The 23,807-nt window shown below is 34.4% G+C and overlaps 1 protein-coding gene across 2 annotated transcripts in view; it reads right to left on the minus strand.

Annotated features, from left to right (window-relative positions):
* The window catches only part of LOC126055992 (cardioacceleratory peptide receptor), a 125,729-nt gene that overhangs the window by 59,720 nt on the left and 42,202 nt on the right, over nt 1–23,807 (minus strand). The gene's annotated exons all lie outside the window — the stretch shown is intronic.

Consider the following 23,807-nt stretch of genomic DNA (forward strand, 5'->3'; position numbering starts at 1 on the left):
CACAATTGTTCGGGATATTGAGTAACTAGGTCCTTTGGCAAAAGGGGTTTCAAGGACAAAACTCATCATCATCTACGCAGCTTTTTCCCAAGTATGTTGAAGTCGGCTTCCAGTCTAACCTGATACAGCTGAGTATCAGTGTTTTACAAGGAGCGGCTGCCTATCTAACCTCCTCAACCTAGTTACCCGGGCAAGGACCAAGGACCAAGTCCTAATTCCTAAGTCATAAAAACGAGTACCGTTAATCGTTTAGCTATGTAATATAAAAGTGTTCTGTAGTACTCAATTTAGGAAATCAGGGTTAATAACCACTTAGCAAGTCTCAATGACTGAAGTGAGAAAACAAAGTACTCGAAAAAGGTTCTTACCCTTCTGATAAGCGGGTTAACGATATTATCAAAGCGTGTGGGAAATTGAAGGGAAAAGCTTCTAGAGATTTTTTTATCAAATAATTATATTTTGGTGTCGATAAACAGTAAGGCAGTCAACTTGGTGAGACTAATAAACCTTTGCCAAGTTGTAAACAACATGTAATTATGAGTTCGAATGTGAATGTACTGCGATATAATTAGGAATTTGACAAACAGACAACTTATAATGATATTAATAAAAGCTAGCAAATAAAATATTGCACCTATCTTATAAATAGGAGCTCAAAACTATATTCGCAAGGAAAGTTTATTTGCATCAAGACAAGACACAATTATTTTCTTTATCACATACAAAAATACTTTTTACCTGTAAACCTCCTTCTTTGGAAATTCTATTAAAGATGAAAAAAATCACTCACTACAAAAAAAAATATGGTAGATATTTAATATCCTTAGCTCAATTTTATTACAAGAATCTCATGAACAACGCAATCTAAAGAAAACTTTGACGCAATTTGCTAAATTAATTTCGATGAAAACTTAGCGCAGTATAATCCTCATTTATTTATTCTTGTTTGTAATTGTCATACAATTCGAAGTTTATTGTACATATTTATTTAAACAAGTTTGTTTACAAGTTATCTAAAGGGCGCCAGAAAGTTGTCGGTATTAGAACTTTGAAGATAATTTTCGTATCACAATCTACTCCGTGTTTGAAAGTTTTGTTATATTTCTTCTGTTGATGACGTGACAACGATTGTAAAAGACGATAACTGGTAACCTGTTTTTGCAAATAACTTTACTACTATTATTATAATTAAAGCATTTTGCTGTACTGTAAAGGTATAATGCTCCAAATATTTTGTCAACCCAAAACTAATGAAAATGCTTAATGACATTTGTTGAATATCACTCCAAAAATACCACGTACCTGCACGTTATCTGGTATTTGTAGCATAAGTAATATCTGAAATTCGGTTGACAGATATAACACCACCTGGTACCTATACCAATAATGTATGTCTTACAAAAGAAGTACCTACTACAGATACATTTTCACCAGGGAAACACATAAAATATTTATACAGTATCTACGTGACATAACAAGGAAGACACAATAATTTTATAGTAGCATTACTTCCCCAGACAGACTTCTTCCAGAACATTTGCAAAAGTCCTTTCTACAACAATAATTCAACAGCAAGAGAATGCAACGCTTAATATCCAACATTAAGAGCAATGCAAATGATAACGACAGTCTCAACAGAATTTTATACTCGTGTAGATTTCAGCAGCTTAGGGACACCAACAAATATGTATACCATTCTAAGAATGCAGACGGTTTCAAAACATAAAAATGTAAATATACAAGTGTTTCGAGACACGATATAGTGGGGTTAAAGACATTTCACTAAAAATACACGGTTTAGTAATGTGAAAGAGATTTTTTATTTTTAGTTACTAAGATTAACCGGAATGATGCCGTAATGCTTTGTGACAGTTTTTTGTTCGCGACGCACTGAAAATCAAGATGTCGTGCTCTTAACAGGAAAATATATTCTTAGAATCCTGAACCACAAAACATAAAGTAACTGAATAGTTAGATTCGTCTGTGAGACCTGATAAGCTAGACTAATTCCAGTTTAAGTTGTCCTTAACTGCTCTTAATTGGAATTCCTGAAACCTGGATATATATTTTTTAACTCGACATTTACACTGTCACGGTAAATCCAAGCTGTACCTATAATATCATCTTCCTAGCCAATTCCACAAAAGCCGAATAATAAAAACAATTATTTTTCAACACTTCCACTTATTTCCATAACAGCTTCTGAAAGTGATACCCACTTACAAAATCTGAATACAAGTAAACATTTCGCAGCGAGGCTTTTTTCAGCTGAAGTCTCAACTTCATTCACGGTTTCACTCACTAATTACGCTTTAATTGGAATGAATGAAAATCTTTCACAAAGGAGTGTCGAATAATTTGAAAAGAAACAAAAATGTGCTAATTATATCGAAGCTCCCAATTAAAATGACCAGTGGGAAGTGTGAAAAGGTCATGTGGGTGTTTTACAAGGTCCAAAAATAAATTGACTGACTCCCGCGGATTCACCCGTGTTCCAGCGAACTTCTTCCCGTACCTACCCAGAAAAATATAGCCTATGTTAATCGGGAATAGTCTAGCTTCCCAACAGTGTTTTTTTTACTCATTACACGTATATTTTCGGAGCCTTATATGAGTATAGATTGTCGTCGTAACCACAGCCGAAAATCGTCCACTGCTGGGCAAAGGCCTCCCCTAAACTATGGAAATTGGCCCATACTCTCTGCTGTGTCCATGAGTAACATTGTAACATGATTAATAATAATTGCCTTCTGTATTATTGATGAGTCTGTTAAACGAATATTATGAATGACTCGCTGACACGTGTGGCGTAGGTGTGTGAGTAATGTCGAATGATTTATTTTTAAACAATCGAATTTCGAATCGGAATTTTGGGTCTTCATTTCAACTGCCTGTCAGTTTTATAAATAGAATGGACTACATAAATAGGTGGAACTAAAAATAGGTGATAAATAGTTCCTTTTGATAGATAAGAGTTTAATGTAAGGCTTATGTTTTGTGTAACCTAATCAGTAAGTGTGATATAATAATGTCAGGCTATTTTTGGTAGGAAATTACTAGTCTATTTTTATAGGAAATGCCTTAACAAGGTAGTCGTTAAAATACACTTGAAAGAGGCTTGACCCCACTCCATAGAGATCAAAGACTGAGAAAAAGAGCTTATTAAATTCAATAAAGATAATACTTTCAATTTGTGTAAGAAGATAAGACAATTTCATCTACGACAGTACTGAGTTCACGTACAGTCGAGAACAAAGATATTAATTCGTATATTAACTATATTCGTATGTATAGTTTGATGTATTATCTAACATCAACCATTAAAAAGTATGGAGTAAGTATTTAAAAAAGTTAAGTACATGTAGTTGAATTTCTACATACTAACTCAGTTAGCACGTAAAAAGCGGGCAAGTGGAGAATAAGCATAAATTAAAACTAAGCCCAATATTGAACATAGGATATTTATTTAGCGTGAGTCATGATTATTTTACTGCTCGTCTTCTTCCTCCGAGCCTTTTTCCCAAACTATGTTGGGGTCGGCTTCCAGTCTAACCGGATGTCGCTGAGTACCATGTTACTTCCCGTGACAGTACCTTTTAATGTACATACATATACATACATTTTCACGGTCCTTAATCGATTTACAAGAAAACGTAACACAAATCAATTCAGACGACTCCCAATCGTTTCAAATGTTATAAGATTATGCGTACTGTTCCCGAACTTGGAACGTAAATTCAATGAAACACGATAGGGGTAACGACGGATTCAATTATTGCTTCTGATTTTAAGCCTAAGAAACTTGTTAGATTTGCATTCAAACTCTGATATTTAGTTGGGATCTCACCTAAATCGTTGTTATGTATATTAAGGCTTAGGTTACAAAGCTGGAATTTTATTAGAAATAAGATCTGTTAATCTCATTTGAAATTATTTAAAGTATATAATATTTTCCTGGTAATTTTTATGATATTTCAGGTCATGAAAACTTTTCGAAAAAACTTGAGCTTTTTACAAAACTAATAGTTAATCTCTGTCAAAAACTAAGCTGTACAAAACCTCACTCAATTACTCTGGCTACCGACTGGTAACAAATTTAAGTTTGCATATAGTGGAATAGGTACTGTTAACCGCGAACATATTGGTTGGCCGCACAGAATGTAAAACAAAAACGAAAAAGAATTGATGCCAATCAATACTGACAGTATATATAGAGGCATCAGGTTAAACTGAAAGACTCACTTGGTCATAGTCAAGAAAAGGTAGATGATGGTTTCTATTTCACATTGTAGAGCAAAGATTGTGGTTTTTACTTAGTGTATGTAGAACACAGTGCTTACTTTAATGTACAAAAGGTTAGATAAAGTAATTTTGTGATTGTCGACGAGAAGTAAAAACCGGTGATTGCTTTTACAGGATTTTCAAGCTTTGTGAGGCTTACGTGGCTTTCGCAAATTGTTAAGGTAATAAAAGACGGAATATTTTCGTGACTAAGCAGGGTGTTTCTTTTATTATGGAAATGATCAATTATTCAAATAAAAAGTGTTTGGAAATTACCTGGCCCAATATTAATCCATACTTAAACACACCCTATAAAAACCCATTTTTTTATTATTTACCTATTTACAAAATATGATATCAAGAAACACTATACTATATGTATATTGAAAATGCATCTACGTACGAACTAACACAAAGTTGAAATATCTTAGGCTTTAAAAGAATATTTAAATTTAAATGTTGAAAGCATGTTGCACTTATACGTACAGAAAGTTTAAGTGGTTCAGCTTAAAGAAAGTGCGCCGAAGACTGTTATTTGCACACATTTAACTAGAAAAAGCTTTCAGTGCATCTATTTCAGTCGAGGATTTCAGAGTTTTAATTGTTTTTCGACGTGGGCGAAACTTTTTCTGACCACTAGGACCAATTTTTATTTTAGGACCAATATGTTTAAAGCTCCAACCTCTCATGTATGAGTGTGTGGGTTCGATTTCAGTCATGCAAGTACCAATGCATCTTTTCTAAGTTTGTATGCACTTTCTAAGTATACCTTAGACATGAATGGCCGATAAAAAGGTGAAGGAAAACATCTCGAGGAAACCTGGACTATATAGTCTGAAATCACCGACCCGCATTGAGCAAGCGTGGTGATTAACGCTCAATCCTTCTCCGTATGAGAGGAGGCCTTTGCTCAGCAGTGGGACAATAAAAAGGCTGTAACAGAATAACAGATGTTTTTTTAACCGATGACACTGAGTTGATTTAAATGTGAAAGAAAGTGCAAAATGTTTGCAAACTGTAATTTCGTAAAACGTTTTTATTTATAACTTTGAGACGTACATCAATTTGGATGTAAACAAATGTCAATCAAGTAATAAAATCATTCACCAGGGATTCCATCGTAAGCTTAAATAAATTGGTCCTTACGTACCAATAGGGATTATTTGTAGGACCAAAACCAATATTAATTTCCAATCAAAATACGCGTAATATTGGAGGCTTACTATGTTAAGAATAATACTGGCTTCCTACTAAGTATATACCTAATAAGTATAGTATGTACCTAATAGGTACATACTATACTTATTACCTATGCTATTTGCTTTCTGATTCATATAAAAAGGGATTTAATCGCGTTTATTGTAACGAAGGAAAAACCTTGCCGAGTTAATTAAGTATTTAATTAATGAAACGGTAAGGTAAAGGTAGCGGAATAAATATTAAAGAAAAAAACTGGACAAGAAGTGTAACTGGACACGAAGTGGAAGTGTACGCTCAGTGTATGTAGGCTTCCGTAGTTTTCCGTTCTTAATGTGTTTAAAGTAAAAAAGTGGTTTTGCCGAAATCTCAAATAGATTCTTCCTATACCTATAGATCTATATAGATAATATACTATATGAATCGTCTTCTGTGTTCTATAGGAAGGCAATATTAAGTCTTCTTCTCGCTAAGGCGAGTCAAAGGCAATCAAAGAATTCTGGAGGCCCAATACTTCGTCACGCTCACGGTATTGTCATTCATCATTCTTCAGCATTAATAAGGACTTATAAAAACTATTGAAGTACAAACTAATTTCCCCTTCACACATGAGCAAAACATTTCTTGCATAATGCATAACAAGATATGCGTTCAGTAGAATCTCTCGCTTCACCGACATGCATCGTCCCGCGGCGCTGCCTGCGGTTTGGCAATTAATGCCCGCAGACAACGTCATAGTGACGTCATAGGTAGCTAAACGGTTATTGTCTGTTTCTGGATGGTTTAGCTTAGAATCATATGTGGTAAGAATTTTGGTGTCGAAGTTTGTGGTAAACATTCAAGTGTAGATAAATTTAATTTAATTAAATATAATTTTAATGTTTTTAACCGACTTCCCAAAAAGGAGGAGGTTCTCAATTCGTCGTTTTTTTTTATTTTTTATGTATGTTCACCGATTACTCGGAGACGCCTGGACCGATTTGCAAAATTTTTTTTTTGTTTAATAGGGTTTACCTCCCAGGTGGTCCCATAGTCACCAGGTCAGGATCTGATGATGGAAACCCTGAGAAATCGAGGGCAACTTTCGAAAATTGTAGGCATACGTAGGGTAAAAGCTTGACACTAAGGCGTATGTCTGATAACACTATGCAGTGGTGAAGGTTTGAAGCTGACCTGATGATGAAGTCCAGAGAAGGTTGAGGGAACTTGAACAATGAATGTGTAAACTACCTCGTGTTTGGGCTTATTTTGTTCGTATTGACAAGACCTTTGCAACAGTGAAGGTTTGAAGCTGACCTGATGATGGAGACCAGAGAAGGTCGAGGGAACTCGACAATTGAATATGTAAACTACCTCGTGTTTGGGCTTATATTGTTCGTATTGATAAGAACTTTACACTTATGCGGATAGTGACAACTATGCTTGTCACTGAAAAGCTAAAATAAAAACTTTTACAAAAATAAAACCGACTCCCAAAAACACTGAAAAGCAAAAAAAAACTATTCTTAGGTGCATCGGCCTAGAAGTCGGTGGCGAAATAAACTTAGTTACATCCATTAGACACTGACTTCTAGGCCGATGCACCTAAGAATAGTTTTTTTTTCAGTGTTTTGGGAGTCATTTTTTTAAAAATTTTTTTTTGAATTTATAATTTTAATGTAATTTATTCTAATTCTAACTCAAATTTGTATGGAGTGTTAAAATACATTTATTTTCGTTTTTTTAATTGTACTAACGTAGCTGTAAGTCTTTTGTAATACTAACACTAGGTATATGGATGAAATCTGAAATAAATGATAATAATTAAAATGGTTGGTTTCATGAATTTATTAGTTAGTAAGTATGTGCAGACTGTTCCCCGTGGTTGCACCCTTGCCTCGTCCCGATAGAACTACTTCTTGCATCAAGATAAAAAATAAATAAATAGGTAAAAGAAGTCTAAGTAAGTATGCGCTTTTTCTGGCCCTAACCAGATAGATACACAGATAGCGTAGCGGCAACCAGTACGTTTTGGCGACCAATTTGATTTAAGTATTATCTATTTACTGTTCAGGAACGTACTATGTGTAACTAATAGTAACTATGTTTTCAAAAACACAAATTTTATACCAAATGTTGTGTGGTTTTCAGTTAAATAAATATTGATTATTAATTAACATTAAATAACGAACGACCAATCAAAGTGAGTGTTTTAGACTATTAAGCCTTTGTTGATGACGTTCAAAGGTTTCTAATGAACAAACAAACAATTTGATAAATTGTCATTTTCTAATCCAGATTGATCTGACGTTTGTGAAAAGTTTTAAATAAATGTTTGATGACTGACCGCTATTAATCACTGTCTTCATAGTCATTCATTTTAAAGTTTTCGACGGGTAGGAGTACGTATTATCATACTTTTATGAAGTTAATGTCATTATACTTATGAAAATTGTGTGTGTAGGTGTTATTATTAATGTAGTCGTATTTTGCTTTAGAAAATATAATATTACTTATGTTGAATTTAATATGTATCTCTAGATGTTATTTTGTACTAGTAATTTAGGTGATTACAATTTTATATGTGAAGAAGCTGAAAAATCAATTAGTTTACTGTAGTAAGTAGGTGATGTCACAAAAGTATATGGTAATGAATTGCCAACATGTTGGTATACCTTGCAAAATAGGTTTTAACCTCCTTCTTGGATGCCATTGATATGCCATACTATAGACTATAATTAAAAAATGGAACACAAAAAAATATATGGATGGGACACTGTCCTTGCAACCCAATAAGAGTTCCATGGCGTCTTAATGAACAAATTAGCTCGCAGTTTACGATTCCATGTCGGAAACAATAATCCCAACACTTGGTCAGCTAGACAATAATAAATAATTGTTGGTTTATAGCCGAACCATGGAGAACAAAATGACTAGCGGAGGTGCCATAACGGAAAATCGCCTAAGAAAGTAGCGCGCCAAAACGCAGGTGACCATGAGACGAAGAACATTACTGTTTTCGCCCTTATATTCTTCTTTGGACCCAACCATTTTTTGTAATACCAAAATCGTTGACAGATGTCTCAAAGAATCCAAACGCCTCGTTAGTTCACTCGTAACGAATTTTACCTAGAAGAAGGCTGCCTGACCTACCTGCATTATGGCATCTCCGCTCATCTTTCCTTAAGCCGAAGTCGAACAATGACTTAATGGTTCTCTCTAATTGATATTTACATGCAATTAGTTAATTCTTTGAAGTGGGATTTTTATGACCGTGAATTTGTTTGTTGAAATGGTAGCAGAAATAATGTAGGTATGCTATTGGTCAACATTTTTGAATTCAGTTGTATGATTTCTGGTGATGAGATTTTAAGATAATTTAATTATATCTTTGTATTTTACTAGCTTTTTATCACGGTTTCGCTTACGTTCCAATGGAACAACTCCACGCACCCGGATAACAAGTAGGCATCTAGGCTTTTTCAATACAAGGGCTATCGAAGTTCACTGTATTCAATACGCTAGTCATGACTCAATAAAGGTTCAGCTAATTTATTTTCTCAAAGCCAATTAAAACTTTTGATAAAGTTAATTATGGCCTTTTAGCATAATCAAATAACTATGTAACCGCGAACTTCATTGCAAATCGAAGACTCATCTTTAATTTGATCCTTTGTGAATTAAAACTCGATAATTTTATGGTGATTTATTTTGAAGAAAATTTTAATTAGAGTAACCTTTAATTATTATCTTTTAAATGAACAGTAGAATAAAGTACGGTATGTTTTAAAAGTAATTAGTTTTCTTCCGCGTCCAGAGTTAAATGTTTCCCGTAGCCGACTGGTCACAAAAACTATCCTATGTCCTTCTCCCGGGTGTAATTTACTTTTCTTCTCATTTTCATTTTTCATACATTCACGCGTAAAGGCGTGACCAAAGAGTACAGATATTTTTATATCTATGGACAAAGGTAACATTACCATTTCTAAAAACAAATGTGAATAAAATGTTACCATCACAAAAAAGCTTTTTTTCTTAATGGCAGCCCTGTCCATTTTCCTCATTCAGCACTTAACGAACCACGATGCGGCTTAATATTAATTTGGGGTCAAGTACCCTAAAACGTTTGAACGTACGAGAACAGTTAATGGAAAATCTCAGCCATGTAAACAGTAATTAGAATAGACGTGGAATAGACCCGCTCTGTTTTGTTTTGGTGTTGCCACTTTAAGATATTTACCATAGAAGATGGTGAATGATGGAAGGAGCTTAAAGTCGAATCTCATAAAGAAGAATCGTTTTTTTGTAACGTAGTATGACACACCTTGATATTAGATGACAAAGTTTTCTAGGATATAAATATATTTCGCTTTTTTTAATTATAAAATATGATCTACTTATCAAAGAAAAGGTGATTGTTTCATCAGTAAGTAATGTGTGGTTGAATTACTCAAATCTGGTAGGAGTGCATTTTATTACTGTTCGCATCTGTTTCAAGAATAGGTATTAGTTCGATTTAGTAATACAAACTTCTTTGCATTAGTTAATAGATCGTTTTCACGTCAAGATTCAAATGGCTAGGTATTCATAAAACTACTTAACTCAAGTGTTCATAAATTGCCTGTCAGATTTCCAGACAAATCAATCAATCCAGACTCGAATCTATATTCAATAGTTTAATATCTTATACCTGTTCAAGCGATAAGATAGTTTCATTTTGTAAGACCTGGCTGTACTTACTAGGTATTCTAGTTTGAATGTTTTAGGTTTTCAATCGTTAGGTATAAAGAGATATTCTATTCAAAAGTCTTTTTAAATACTCCTTAAATAAACAACAAAATACTAATGTAAAGAAAACGAAACAGTTTTTTTATGTTTTGCTTGTTTTATTCGCCGAAACTAATGAACCACTTTCAAAAATGTTTTCGTTGTTAGGAAGCTACACTGTACCTGTGTAACATAGGCATACATTTAATCTAGTTATAGTACTCGGCACGAATCTTGAGCTCTGACCTACGTCTGCGCAAAAGTGATTTATTAGCTGCGCAAAGAACCAATCCCGAGGGACGGCTATGACGCTATGCACTGCGGGCCAATCACCGCTTTAGCCCGCCCCCGCGCCTCACTTCATGTCACAAAAGGGACCCAATAAATTACTTCTGCGCAAGTGAAGGTCAGAGCTCAAGATTCGTGCCGATAACTACACAGAAAGAAGTTTCCCTAAGTCGCGGTTGACACCGCAGGAAAGACCCCGTCATTTCACACAGGTGCTCATCTTCTCACACAACTTCTTATAAAGAAAAGCGAAAAACAGTAAAATATAAACACCATTAAAAACCACTAAACTATCAAAATATTTTCCGTATATTTATTTTGGGAAAAGTGATAAATGTAGGGCAAGCGAGATATAGTACACGATACAGAAATAGACATAGTACGTATACATAGTATAGTATATAGTACGAGAAGAATGTATGATGATTTTTGTGGGCTATTTTTATACTATCGAGACTGTGCCTATCGTTCGCGTCTGCAAAAATTGTCGATAACGTACACTTATTAACAAAAAACCTATGTATATTTTACGAATTAAATTGAAACAAAAATAAAATATTTTGCTAACGATCATATATCATACTGTAAATTATTTTCACCCGTATTTCGATTGGGGCATAAATTGTTTTTTAGCTTAAGGCATGTTTTTGTGTTTCCCCCCCCCCAAAAGGCTCGAATTACCCACTTTATATTTTTAGGACTCGGTCAAACTGACCAAATTATAAGATCGCATATTACTTGTTTTTCGTAAAAAAATAACGTTATGCTATGTTTTGTAAAGTAAACAGATGCCTTTCGGTAATAAAAAAATATTTATATCGCACTCAATAATGTTTTGCAGTGTATTCTGTTTTCATCCTCCATTCAATTCATCTTTTTTAGTATGAAGAATGAGGCAAGTACAAGGTTATATTTTATGGCCTGAAGAAAGATAAATATAGAAGCTAAAGTATCGCCAAAATCAAAGAAAGGTTAAAGAACTTTCATACATACCATGTTTCAGAAAAGTAAGATGCAAAATCTGTAGTATATTTTCTTTAAAAAAACTGAAATCTACGTTCGTTCAAGTCTCACTGTGACAATGACTGCTCATTCAGAAAAATACAAGACTTAGAAGTCTAGTATGTAAAAAAAATATTTAAAAAAAGTCTTGATCCTTGAAACCGCAAACTCCGAATCGAATAAATAACACGCTAAGTGAAAAAACACGTGTCTACATTAAATCAACTATCAAAGAGATCTCGTTCTATATTCTATTCGGGAAAAAGTAATTTATTAGAATATTCACGAGTGAATTTCAAACTATTTATTTTGCTATTTTATTTGGCACACTAATGCGTGTCTATTGATAAAGGTAATAATTATTATTGGGGAAAATCTCATTTATAATATTTTGTAAAGCATTTTTTATAAAAAAAATCTTACAAAATCACGTGCACTTAACCCGTTTTTTTTATTCAACAAGGTAATTACGTTTCATAATGCAAATATTTTACAAAAATAAATTACTTGTTACGCATGTAATTTACAAAACAGTTCAAAAATCATAATAAATCGAAAAAACTTCCTACAAAAAGTAGATTAATGGAGAATAAATTGCACGGTTCTGACATTGCCCTTAAACTTACGAAACGGATCTAAATGTCAATGTCAAAGAATGACAGAACTTTAACGAAATTATAGTGCGATTGACACATCTTGACCTAAGAGAAAAAAAATGAATTTAAAGTTGTATAAATAAAATAAAGCAAATAAAATAATTCTTTACATTTATAAAAGTAAAGTGAGTGTATTTGTTAGCGACATATATTTTTATTAATATTTTAAAGATAAAAATTATTTTATTGATATTGCGTCTTGATACTTTTATACAAAAACACATTGGAGGATATGTTTATTTAATGAGAAGTTTCTGTCATTTGCAGCGTAAGACCAAGATACACTGGGCCCAGTTTAAGCACATTTAAGAAATAACCACCGACAATAAAATGTTACAAAGCAGTTACAATATAAAGGTCGCTCAATTCAGCCATATTTAAATACTACTCTCACTTGATAATAAAATTAAAGTTATATTTCATAACAAGCGTCTCCAGCGAATTTAAATTATTTGCGTATGAGGTCGTTTTTTCTGCACGACATTGTATAATGCGCGGCTTTTAAAACATGAACCTTTGATGTGACAGCAAATGTGTAGTAAAAACGTAGTTTACACGTCAGTGCAACAAATATGAGACAAATTAAAATAATAAATTAAAGAAAGATCAAATAAATATGAAAGAGTGTTCTGAAGTATCCTGGTTCATATTTTTGTTAAGTGGTGAGACATATATTGTGTTAAAAGATTAATTGGTTGGGGTACATCGCGATTTGAACCTGTATACTTATTATATACAAACATACTTGTGTCTAATAATAAAGTTCACAGTTATTAAAAACTGAGCAAACATATGTAAGTCTCCCGAGCCTTTTCCCAACTACGTTGGGGTCAGCTTCCAGTCTAGCTGGATGCAGCTCATTACCAGTGTTTGAAAGGCGCGACTGCCTATCTGACCTCCTCGAGCCAGTTACCCGGGTAACCCAATAACCCGAGGCTAGACTGGTGTCAGACTTAATGGCTTCTGAAGATACGACACGGTTTCATAAAAAATCTTGAATATATTTTTGTTAGCATCATCACTTTTATGTACATAAGTACTTGTAAAGTTAAGTGCTGTCCAATGTAATTTCAAGAATACAATGACAAAAGTAACGAAAGCTTATCTGACATCTTAAAGGTTGTAGAGATAAGAAACTACAATATAGAGGACCCGATTTAAGGGCAATACAAAAATTCATATTTTTCTGAGATGTCGTTTAAAAGACTGCTTTAACACGCGAATAAAATTAGGCCGACCTTTATGTAACAACATGTGTTATGGAATCTTGGGTAATTTAACGATCTTCTAAGGATCGTGGCGTCATCTAAATTGGAAGCTGTGTATAGTTCTCTTGACAATACACTAATATGGTACTGTCGAACTGATTTGACCATGGAGCCGGAAGATATGAACTGGAAATTCATAGGTTTTGCTTTGTACGTGCATTTAGAAAAGCGTATTTCTCAAAAGCTTATAAAACTATTAATATTATGTTGGTCTTGTTACACAACACCTAAACAAAACTTATACAACTATACGGATATAATATCGGTCAAATCGGCGCCCGCGCAGCAATAAAAACAATATCAGTTCAAGTTCAATCTCCATTGCTTTTGCCGCGTATTTTCGTCCTAATACCATTAACATATAGGAATTTGTCTATAATAATCGTATGAACAAATAAAAACGTTTTTTGAACGAACACTCGACGTTCCGATCTGCGCCGGCGCCTATGTGACGTCACGAAAACAGACGTTTATAAATTATTTTGTTGGCGTCACTATTACTGTTACACTAGTGTTTTGAAACAGATACACTATTTTTATTTTTAATTGCATGTGTATGGTTTTATTTTTGGGTTTTCTTTGAAGGTATTAGATATGAATTGTACGAGTGTGTCTATTTACAACAATGTGTGGCGCCGAGTTTTTTTTGCAGATCTATAGATGAGCCAAACAGTATTGGTCGGTTGTGATTTGAGAAAAATAGAACACACTGAAAGCGATAGTGCAACGTACACATCCTATAAAAAGCCAGTCAGAAAAAAATCCTAGTCAGATAGGCTTACAAATAATCGGCCCATTTGTCTGTCCTACAAAAAGTCTTACGTGGGCTGATTAAAACTTAATGGTCTTGCTACAAGAACTTAAACATGTGTCAAACACTTGTCTAAGAATAGTGTTGCTGCAAAATGGACCTTATTTCCACGTCATAATCATCAGAAATATTTTTAGACAAGTGTTAAACTGACGTTTAAAAGTTTTTGTGGTAAGACGGTTAATGTTTCGCGTGTGAGAGTGAGAAGTGACTAAGTTTTGCACGTTTAAATATTTTCATCGTCTTGATATGTATTGTGTTTAGGTATTCAGAATTCATTCTTCATGCAAAATCTAATGGCACTGTAGTAGGTATGCGGCGGCAAATCTCAGATGGGGAGCAGGTGCAATATTTTCGGGGGACCTACGTGTATCTTGATTGTATTGTATTGAATTTATTATTCATTCTTTTAGTCTAGAAATTTTTATATTCTTATCGATACTGTATTCAGACAAGATCTTTGTTATATTCCTACATATAAAATAACTATATTTTTTTAACATGAGTTTGTTATATTCCTACATAAAAAATAACTATGTGTTTGTAACATGAGCCCTTCTTACAGTCTACTTGGCAAACAATATAAGCACATTGCCGATTTACCAAAATTAAAAGGAAATTACTAAGCCCGAGGCTATGCGAATTGTATATTATATTGTCGAATAAGAAGACTTTGTATAAACACTGTGAGAGATAAGAGGATTTTAATCTATTTAATATTAAAATCGATATAGAATAAATAAAAGTAAAACGAAAATGATTAAAATAATTTGATAGATTCTAAATCAACAGAATTTAAGTTAAATTCCGAACTTCGAATTCCGAATCTTCCATACAATTTTATAGTACACGCTGCAACAAATGATGTAATTTTCTACCTACCTATCATCCTACCTACCTACTCACCTACCTTACCTCATCGTTTGCTTAGCTTATTCCTAGTTCGTAGCCATATACAAAATATTAATCCCAATTAACGAACATTTACAAGACCAAAAACAAAAGACAACACCAAATATTAAACAAAAACTTGACCGCAGACTGATATTTGAGCACTTTGACATTGCTAAATTACATTTCCCACAGGAAAGCAAAAAAATATTCGCAGACACGCTTAAAAACCGGTAGCAACCAGCAACGATGATAAAGAACCCAATTTATTGACTCCGACAACTTTATTGAGTATTAAAATTGACATAATACAACGTCAATTTTAAGAGGACCCGAAGAAATAACAGCAAATTAAGTAACCAATATTTTCTTCATAAAATCGATTATAAATAAATAATATGTATATAGAGGAAACAATTTTTTGTTTGTTTGTTTGTACCCTAAAGTCTCCGATGCTATTGAACCGATTTGAAAAATTCTTTCACTGCTAGAAAGCTACACTTTTCCCTAGTAATTCCTATAGCTAGACTAGATTTTACCGGCACGGGCAGTTGTAATTAATTAACACGCGACGCGGGTGAAACCGCAGGAAAACGGCTAGTAAATAAATAATATAATGTTTTTTTTGTTCCCACTTCAGCTTATTTATATACCTTCAAAAATAACACCGAGATTACGAAAATGTGTTGAAACGATATTTCCTTTTTTCTTTTTTTTCTTCGGTGATAAGAACTGGAAATAATATAAACGTTTTATAAGGACGTGCTCACATTTGCGTCACAAAAGCTTACAAGCTAAGTTATAGACCATTCGTGTTTTCGATTTACATTTAAAAACGGAACTCATCGAATTGAATGTCGTAATTCCTTTGAGTCAGCTTTGTAGGTATTCTTATTTTAAATTACGATACCTACTGAGATTTGTTTGTGGTTTTGAAAAAATCTTGGTACATTTTTTTTATTCAAATTCATTAATATTTTTTTACAAAATTATCTTTACGCAATTGAGGAATCTATGATAGTAATGGTGATAATAAGTTGATAAAATAGGTGGTGTGTGTAAAAAGACCGATTTGACTTTTTGCACTCACCGCTCTTACAGCAACAGGCCCTTTTGGCCAACGTCTAAATCTGTTGTAAAAACAGACTCAGACCCACAAAAAGCTAAATCTTTTTTCGGCATACGCACCAAAAAAGGATTTAAGCCTACAACAACAAAGCGTTGTTCCCCAAAATCTACATGACAATCTGGCTGAAAACGTAGGTACTTGTACCGCGATGTTATCGTAACATTGGCCGTGAAATCGATACTTTTTATCGAGCAATAGTAATTGAATGTTACGCACGTCACTATTTCGCGTGTATTCAACGTGAATTACGATTACGGATTTTCGGGATCTGCCGTGAAAGTATGCGGGAACAAGGATTTAAATTTTGCGGTTTTTTGATAGGTAAAAATGTACAATCTTTTTTGTTCAGGTGTTAATAGTGGTAGGTATTTATTGTTCTATATAGATGCTGTATTAAAAGTATATTGCTTTATTTTTCATTGATTTAAATTCATTTTAAGGTAATTCTTTCGGCGATTTGTTTCCGGATAAATTGAAGAACGTTTCATCGGTAGGTAAGTATGCATAAGTCTACTTTCAGATGAAGGTGAAATTGTAATTTTGTATCTATCGTTATGCTTAACAAATGTTACTGCCCAACAGCATTTTTTTAATGTATTAATTTACCTCTAAAAACTGAATGAAACCCATCATAACTCTTATAAGACCGGTTAATATAATAATCCCTTACACAATAGTCTTCATCCTCCGAGCCTTTTTCCCAATTTTGTTGGGGTCGGCTTCTAGTCTAACCGGATTCAGCTGAGTACCAGAGCTTTACAAGGAGCGACTGCCCTATCTGACCCCCTCAACCCAGTTACCCGGGCAACCCAATACCACTTGGTTAGCCTGGTGTCAGACTTACTGGCTTCTGACTACCCGCCACGACTGCCAAGATTGATTGATTTATCAACAATCATTATTTAACTAATATTTTCATAATTCTGCTCTACGATTTTATGCGTATGATTGGATGATCATTCTATCGGTATGCCATAGTACCTTTTGGGAGATGAAAGTATAATAGTATAAATGTTGTATCAATCATTATGCTTTAAGGCAGAATTCCGTGGATAGCGGCTACGACAGCCGCGCGCGGCTTACGACAGTCGTCGGCCGCGCGCGACAATAGTCAACCTATGAAAATGTATGGCACCGCTGCCGAGGTCCGCGTCAGTCGCGCGCGGCCGACGAATTTCGTAAGCCGCGCGCGGCCGTATGCATCTCAACATGGTCTAGCGCTTAGTAACATCTATATAGTTTTAGTAAAACCAGAATTGAATTGTTTTTTATTTAGTCGGCAAAACTTACTTTTGTTTTCATTACAATACAAATGCTTTTGAATCAGTATTGGGTAATATCCTTCATCATTTCTACTTTTTAAAAATAGGGTCGATTGGTAATCTATTTTCATAATACAGCCAGAGCAATACGTCATCCTCTTCTTCTTCAAGGATATCAATTAGCACTTCGACTAGAGGGAACGGACGAACAAAATCTACTCATTTCAACGCAATGCCGCGCGCGGCTTACGAAATTCGTCGGCCGCGCGCGACTGTCGCGAGCCTCGGCAGCGGCGCCATACATTTTCATAGGTTGACTATTGTCGCGCGCGGCCGACGACTGTCGTAAGCCGCGCGCGGCTGCGTAAGCCGCGACCCACGGAATTCTACCTTTACACATAATGTGACTGCCCAACGACCATTTTTTTTCAGTAATTAATACTTACTTTTAAAAATTGAATAAAAACCTTCATAACTCCTACCACCATTTAATACAATAATCCCTTACATAATAGTCTGAAAATGTTTTTTATTATGTGTACTTTAAGTGACACATCATTTAATCCAGACAAATAAAATTGAATTTGTCTGTACATCATTATTATCCCTGAAAAATTGTTTTTTTTTTTTTAAGAACGTGTTGATAACAAGTAATTGCGTTATAACGCTTAGTACTCATGTATAAAATTCATATTATTTTGTACCTACAATATTATTTTTAAGAACACCTTTTGGGTTCTAAAAAATATCTAAAATGTGTATTAAAAGACTTTCGTTTAGCTATCTTGAAGTTAACGCTTAATGTTTAGAAAGATAAGAATATTACCAATTTTATAACGTATACTTTAAATTCATGTCGATAGAACCAATCTCTTAAAGTTGATGAATCGAGATAAAATTAATTGTGGGTCTAGCTTAATCAAATTATAACAAATCGTAATTATGAGTCAATTACCTATAACTTCAATTAATAATCATTCTTAATTACTACATGATTACATGAATAAGTACCTACCTCATATTAATTTCTCCTGAATAAACATATAATCCCTTCACAAAATTATTTATTTAATTAAGGACCTGAGTTATAATAAAACCTATTTACCTACAAGCTTACTTCTACAGAAAGTATAGAAAATATTCGGAAGTGGTACATCTGTCAAAAAAAAATCGGGAGCATTTCAAGAGCGTTAACAAACAGATGGGTTACAAGGATGCTTTGTCTGACCCCACTTCATATGAGTGTTCAGTTGACGTGTTCGCTTTGATTGGTTCAAGAACAATGGAGTGGTAAGTGGTGCTTAATCTCTTGATGGTGTATTGATGTATGTTTTGACGGTATGATTGAGGGGTCGTCAATGTTTTATATTGAATATTGTGAAGCTGAAGAGCTTGTTGCTAGAACGCGCTTATCTCAGGTACCACTAGCGTAATGGTAGAAATTATTTCGGTTTTAAACAGCCCACTTGTTTAGGATTTTTTTTATCTGGATGCGGGAAGCTAGTTTTAAAGATGGTAAAATATGTGACTTATGACTTAAGTCATATTTAATAGAGCTCAAGAACTTGCATAAGTAATATTTTATCTATAGGTACTGTTTCTATATACGTTTTCAAAATGATGTAGACAAACTGAAAATAGACGGCTAATGTTTCTAAAGCTAGAATCAAGAATCTAAGAAAACAATATGAAAATGAAATGAGATAATTTGATCTCAGTATAAATGGTTTATGAAGTTAATTTTAGATACCAGACTCATATAACAAATACGTAGAATATTTTATCATGCGTAAATTATTTCACACAACCCCTTTATAGAATATAAAAGTTTTCAATTTAATAATCAAATTGCTTACTGATGCGTGATGTGAAGTCAATTATATTTTGGGATCCAATTATTTAAATTAATTATAATAATCAGATGTAATTGAATTAATTTGAAAATTATTTGTTTCTTGGAATAACTCGTATTTAGTTAAGTCGGTTTATCACTTATTAACCGATTCCCAAGGTTCGTCCCATAGGACTACCTGTATCCGGATAATATAGTGTATCGGTTCAGTAGTTTCGGAGCCTTTTGGATACAGTGAAACAACCAAAAAATCCTCTTCGTTATATGTATACATATGTAAGTACATAAGTATGAATTGTGGCATCAAGTTAAAAGATTAACATATCAAATGATTGGTCATCTATTATATTTACCTTTCTTTTAAATTAATTTAGTAATAGCCTTCACAAAATAAGCTACCTACGTATCTCAAAATCTTTCTTAAAAAAACTGTCAAAAACAAAGACCTTCAATTTCTTAAAATTCTTTTGAATTTTGAAGCTTTAAATTCATTCGTTTATTTTAACTAAACGAAGCATGTCCCTTCCAGATATAAATTTATTTATTATTATTTATGTCTCTTCCAGACCTCGGGACTATAGAGTCCCGGATTTTTGGGAGGCGAACGTGGGGCCGAAGCCAACACGCTGAAGCCCTTTTGAGACAACTTTAATGAAATGGTGACACAAAACCGACGATTATCCCTGTATACACTATAGAAATGTACCCAAGGACAATCCCCGGTTCTGTGCTAAACTATTGCTAACTATGGATGGAAACTACTTGGGCTATTGTGATGGGATGCTAATGGACTAGGAATGGGGAAACTACGGGAACTATGGCACCTGCCGATGACAATGTATTAAATACATGTTAAAATGGCAGGTGGAGACTCGCCAACTCACTTACTGGGCCCTCGGGAATCAGTCACTGAAAAGCAACAAGAGGGCAACAGGGACATGAGCGGCTGAGAAGGGTGAGGATACCTCGGCGGACTTTAAACGCAGATCACGCGCTCCCTGTGGGTCCAGCATCACCGGCCCACTCGCCACTTACCACGAGGCACCTACCCTCCGAGCAGGACTAACCTTGCTCTAGCGACTCCACTCTGACCGGCCGATGAAGGCAAGCCAAGAGGCGGGAGACCTATCCCCCGTCATGCTTCACTCCGGCAAGCCGGAGATGGGGGACAGTATACTCTCCCTGGAGCACTCGGATATATAGCCCCGCGGGGTCGCTACTCCCCGTCATCCGCCTCAGATGCCCTGCGGGGCTTATTATTTATTATTATTATCAACTTACGACTATTATTACAGGAACTTATCCTAATGCAATAGCGTAGACAAATTATATCTAACCTTCTAAAACTAATCAAAATATAATCATACCATAAAACTAATCATAGTCACATAGTACACATAACGTAGCCCTTGTGAATTCAGTATCGCGTCAATTATGTCTAAACAATGTTGTTGAACCGAACTTTTGAAAAGCGCTTGAGTAGATAATACACTGTATTTTCATATTTATGCCATAAAACATTGCAAACAATTTATGTGCAATAACTTATATTACTGCATTGTATTCGTCATATGTTTTTAAGGAAAACATAGTTTTTTCAATTTTTCATATTTTAATTTTGAGCTTTATGATTATTTAGTGGTTTCTACATTTTTTCATATTTTCATCATCCATCCACGATTTTTTTGTTTCTGCAGTTCCTCCTCTTCCTGAGAAAAAGGAATCTTGATTTTATTCAAAAGACAAATAAAAATAAAAGCCTGTGAAATTAATTAAAATTTATCATTAAGTAATCTGTGCTCTAGTATAAGGACTCTGATGCATGATACATACGTAAAGAGACTGAGACTACCACTATCAAAATCCTTGAAAATCACAGGAAGCATAAATGCATGTACAATGCAACTAAGCTAACACCCCAATTAGATCCAAAACTACTCTCTGATGGTACAAAAAACAGCAACCCTCTTTGCAATAAATCCTTTTTACAACTCGCAATAATCCACATTCATGATAACTGGCCATTTCATGTCACAGACATGTTCTTTTTTCTTTTAATTTATTCGACTCGTTTAAATTTTCCCGCGTAGGAGGGAGGAGGGGGGATAAAATGAAAATATGTTGGCGATGGAATGAAAACATTGGTCACTGTGGATTAAAGGTAGGCTTTTTACAACGGCGGATTCTAATTAATAGGAATGTTTTTGACTAACTGTTGTTGTTTTTGTTTTAATGGAAATAATAAAAATATTACATATGTACATGTTGTGTAATTTATGAGACCCGTATAAATTGAAGTGGAGTTGTAATATCAAAAGTACTTGTTATTATTGAAAAAATGTTTTCCTTATTTTTTATGGAATCCAGGTTAATTTCTGGTAGAGCAGTTGTTCTTTAAGGAGATCAGCTATGTATTAAGTTCACGGTATTCCGTGATTCCCATAGTCCGACGGGACATCAATTTGACTCAGTTGGAGAAAGATTACGTGCTGGACTAATAGATTTACGTTCTAATAATAAGTACGTATGTTTTAGGGAAAAAAATCACCACAACGCAAATTGATCCATAACGCTCAGGAATAAGGCTATAAATAGAAGAGCCAACAACCTAATTATTCAAATCAATCACCAGGAACCACGCTCCATAAATTCCAGGGGTGTCAAACGTAAAATTCCAATAAAACCGACCAGGATCGGGTCCAATCCCTGCCAACCTTAACGTTATCACGGCGAATTTATGAGTGCAATATGAGCATGGAGTAAAGAAAGATGAACGGAGGACCATAAGCAGGTCAAGTGTCCACTTGTAGGTCAAGTAACGTATAGGCGTCATCAGTTACTAGAACTAACAAGGAGCTCGGATTCCTTGTTAAATCAAATATTAGTCTTGATTGATTTGCGATTTTGATTTGAAAATATGTAATTAATAAGAGAGTTCCATAGAAAGTACGCACGGGTGGAGCTACTAACGATCCTATATAGTCCCCCAAACACTCGCAGTTTGACGCGGTACTTTCTTAGGAGATTTTACATCATGACATCTCCACTAGTCATTTTGTTCCCCATGGTGCAATATGAGAGAAAGTTTCTGTCATCGTCAGAGGCAACAATATTTGGAGCACGAGTTATTCATAGCTCATGTTTTGTTTATCTGGGAAGATAAAAGACAACTGGTATAACTCTTGGCTTAGAAAAAAATGTGCTGTTCATGTAAGGACTGAGTTGAATTTTTAAGTAGCTTGGTTTTGGGGAAGATAAACTTTGTCCATTATTATTTGCTTGGCTGCAAAGAGCTCACCTTGGATTGCTTACTTTTTTTAACACAATCATGTTTATAAAGTAGGTCTGAACTGTCCCACTGCTAGGCAAAGTCCTCTCTATTTCGTCTCCATACCTCTCGATCCTTCGAGTGTTCCCAATCAGAGTTGTAGTCGTCTAGGTCGTCCCGCCATAAGTAAAATAAATTAAATTCATTAATTTGTAAGCAAATATATAAACCAATTTTCCTTTCCTCCTAAACTCTATAAATCCCTAACATAATCATAATAAATATTAGGTATGTAGGTACCTACGTACATTTCATTACAAACTTAGCTTCCCGCTGGATTTATTCAGACGAATTATATTACCTGGTAATGTTAGCTGAAAATCCTGAAACTATCCGTACACTGCAGACTAAACAGTCGGCCAACAGTTGACCCGAAATTTGGAAAAAATTAATAAAAGAAAATCGTGAATTCAAACAAAGTTTTCAGTCGCTCTGATACCGGCCAAATACCTGATTGTTTTAATGTGCGTACAACCATTCATTGCCATACTGATTTTTGAGCCCGAACAAACTGCCGGCAAAGTATGATTCCTATTCAAGTAAACACAATTTAAGAGCCAACGTACACTAGGTACAGACTACATTGTAGTCCAACACTTGTTCAGTCTGATACCCGATCCTTGTAGTTTGCGTATCTCCATATTGAATAAATTTCGACTAAACTATCAGCTGACAAAAAGTTTGGCGTCTGAACCAAGTCTAACTTATACAGTAAAACATACCGTTTTTGCCTACAATTTGACTATAAACCAAAGTCAAGTCCATGGTACGCTAAATATATTTCTAACTCGAGCACTGAACTTGACTTTACAAGGCAAGGCAACCCGCCAGAAACGATTTAGATAAGCTACTCAATTCTGATGTAACTTCTGAAGAAATGTTTCGAATACTGACTCATGTATTAAAAAGTACTAGTATTCTAATTTTGGAAATCAATGGAATTTCTATGGCTGAGATAATGATAATGACGAGTAATATTAACATTTAAAAGTTTTTTGATACCATTTTATGCTAAGTCGCTGAATATATATTAATGGATATGGATAAATAGTGAAGTTGAGGAAAGAGAACGGCTTCGTTAGGACCTATTTTTGTT

Source organism: Helicoverpa armigera, chromosome 4 (genome assembly GCF_030705265.1).
Source record: "Helicoverpa armigera isolate CAAS_96S chromosome 4, ASM3070526v1, whole genome shotgun sequence".
Classification (NCBI taxonomy): Eukaryota; Metazoa; Arthropoda; class Insecta; order Lepidoptera; family Noctuidae; genus Helicoverpa; species Helicoverpa armigera.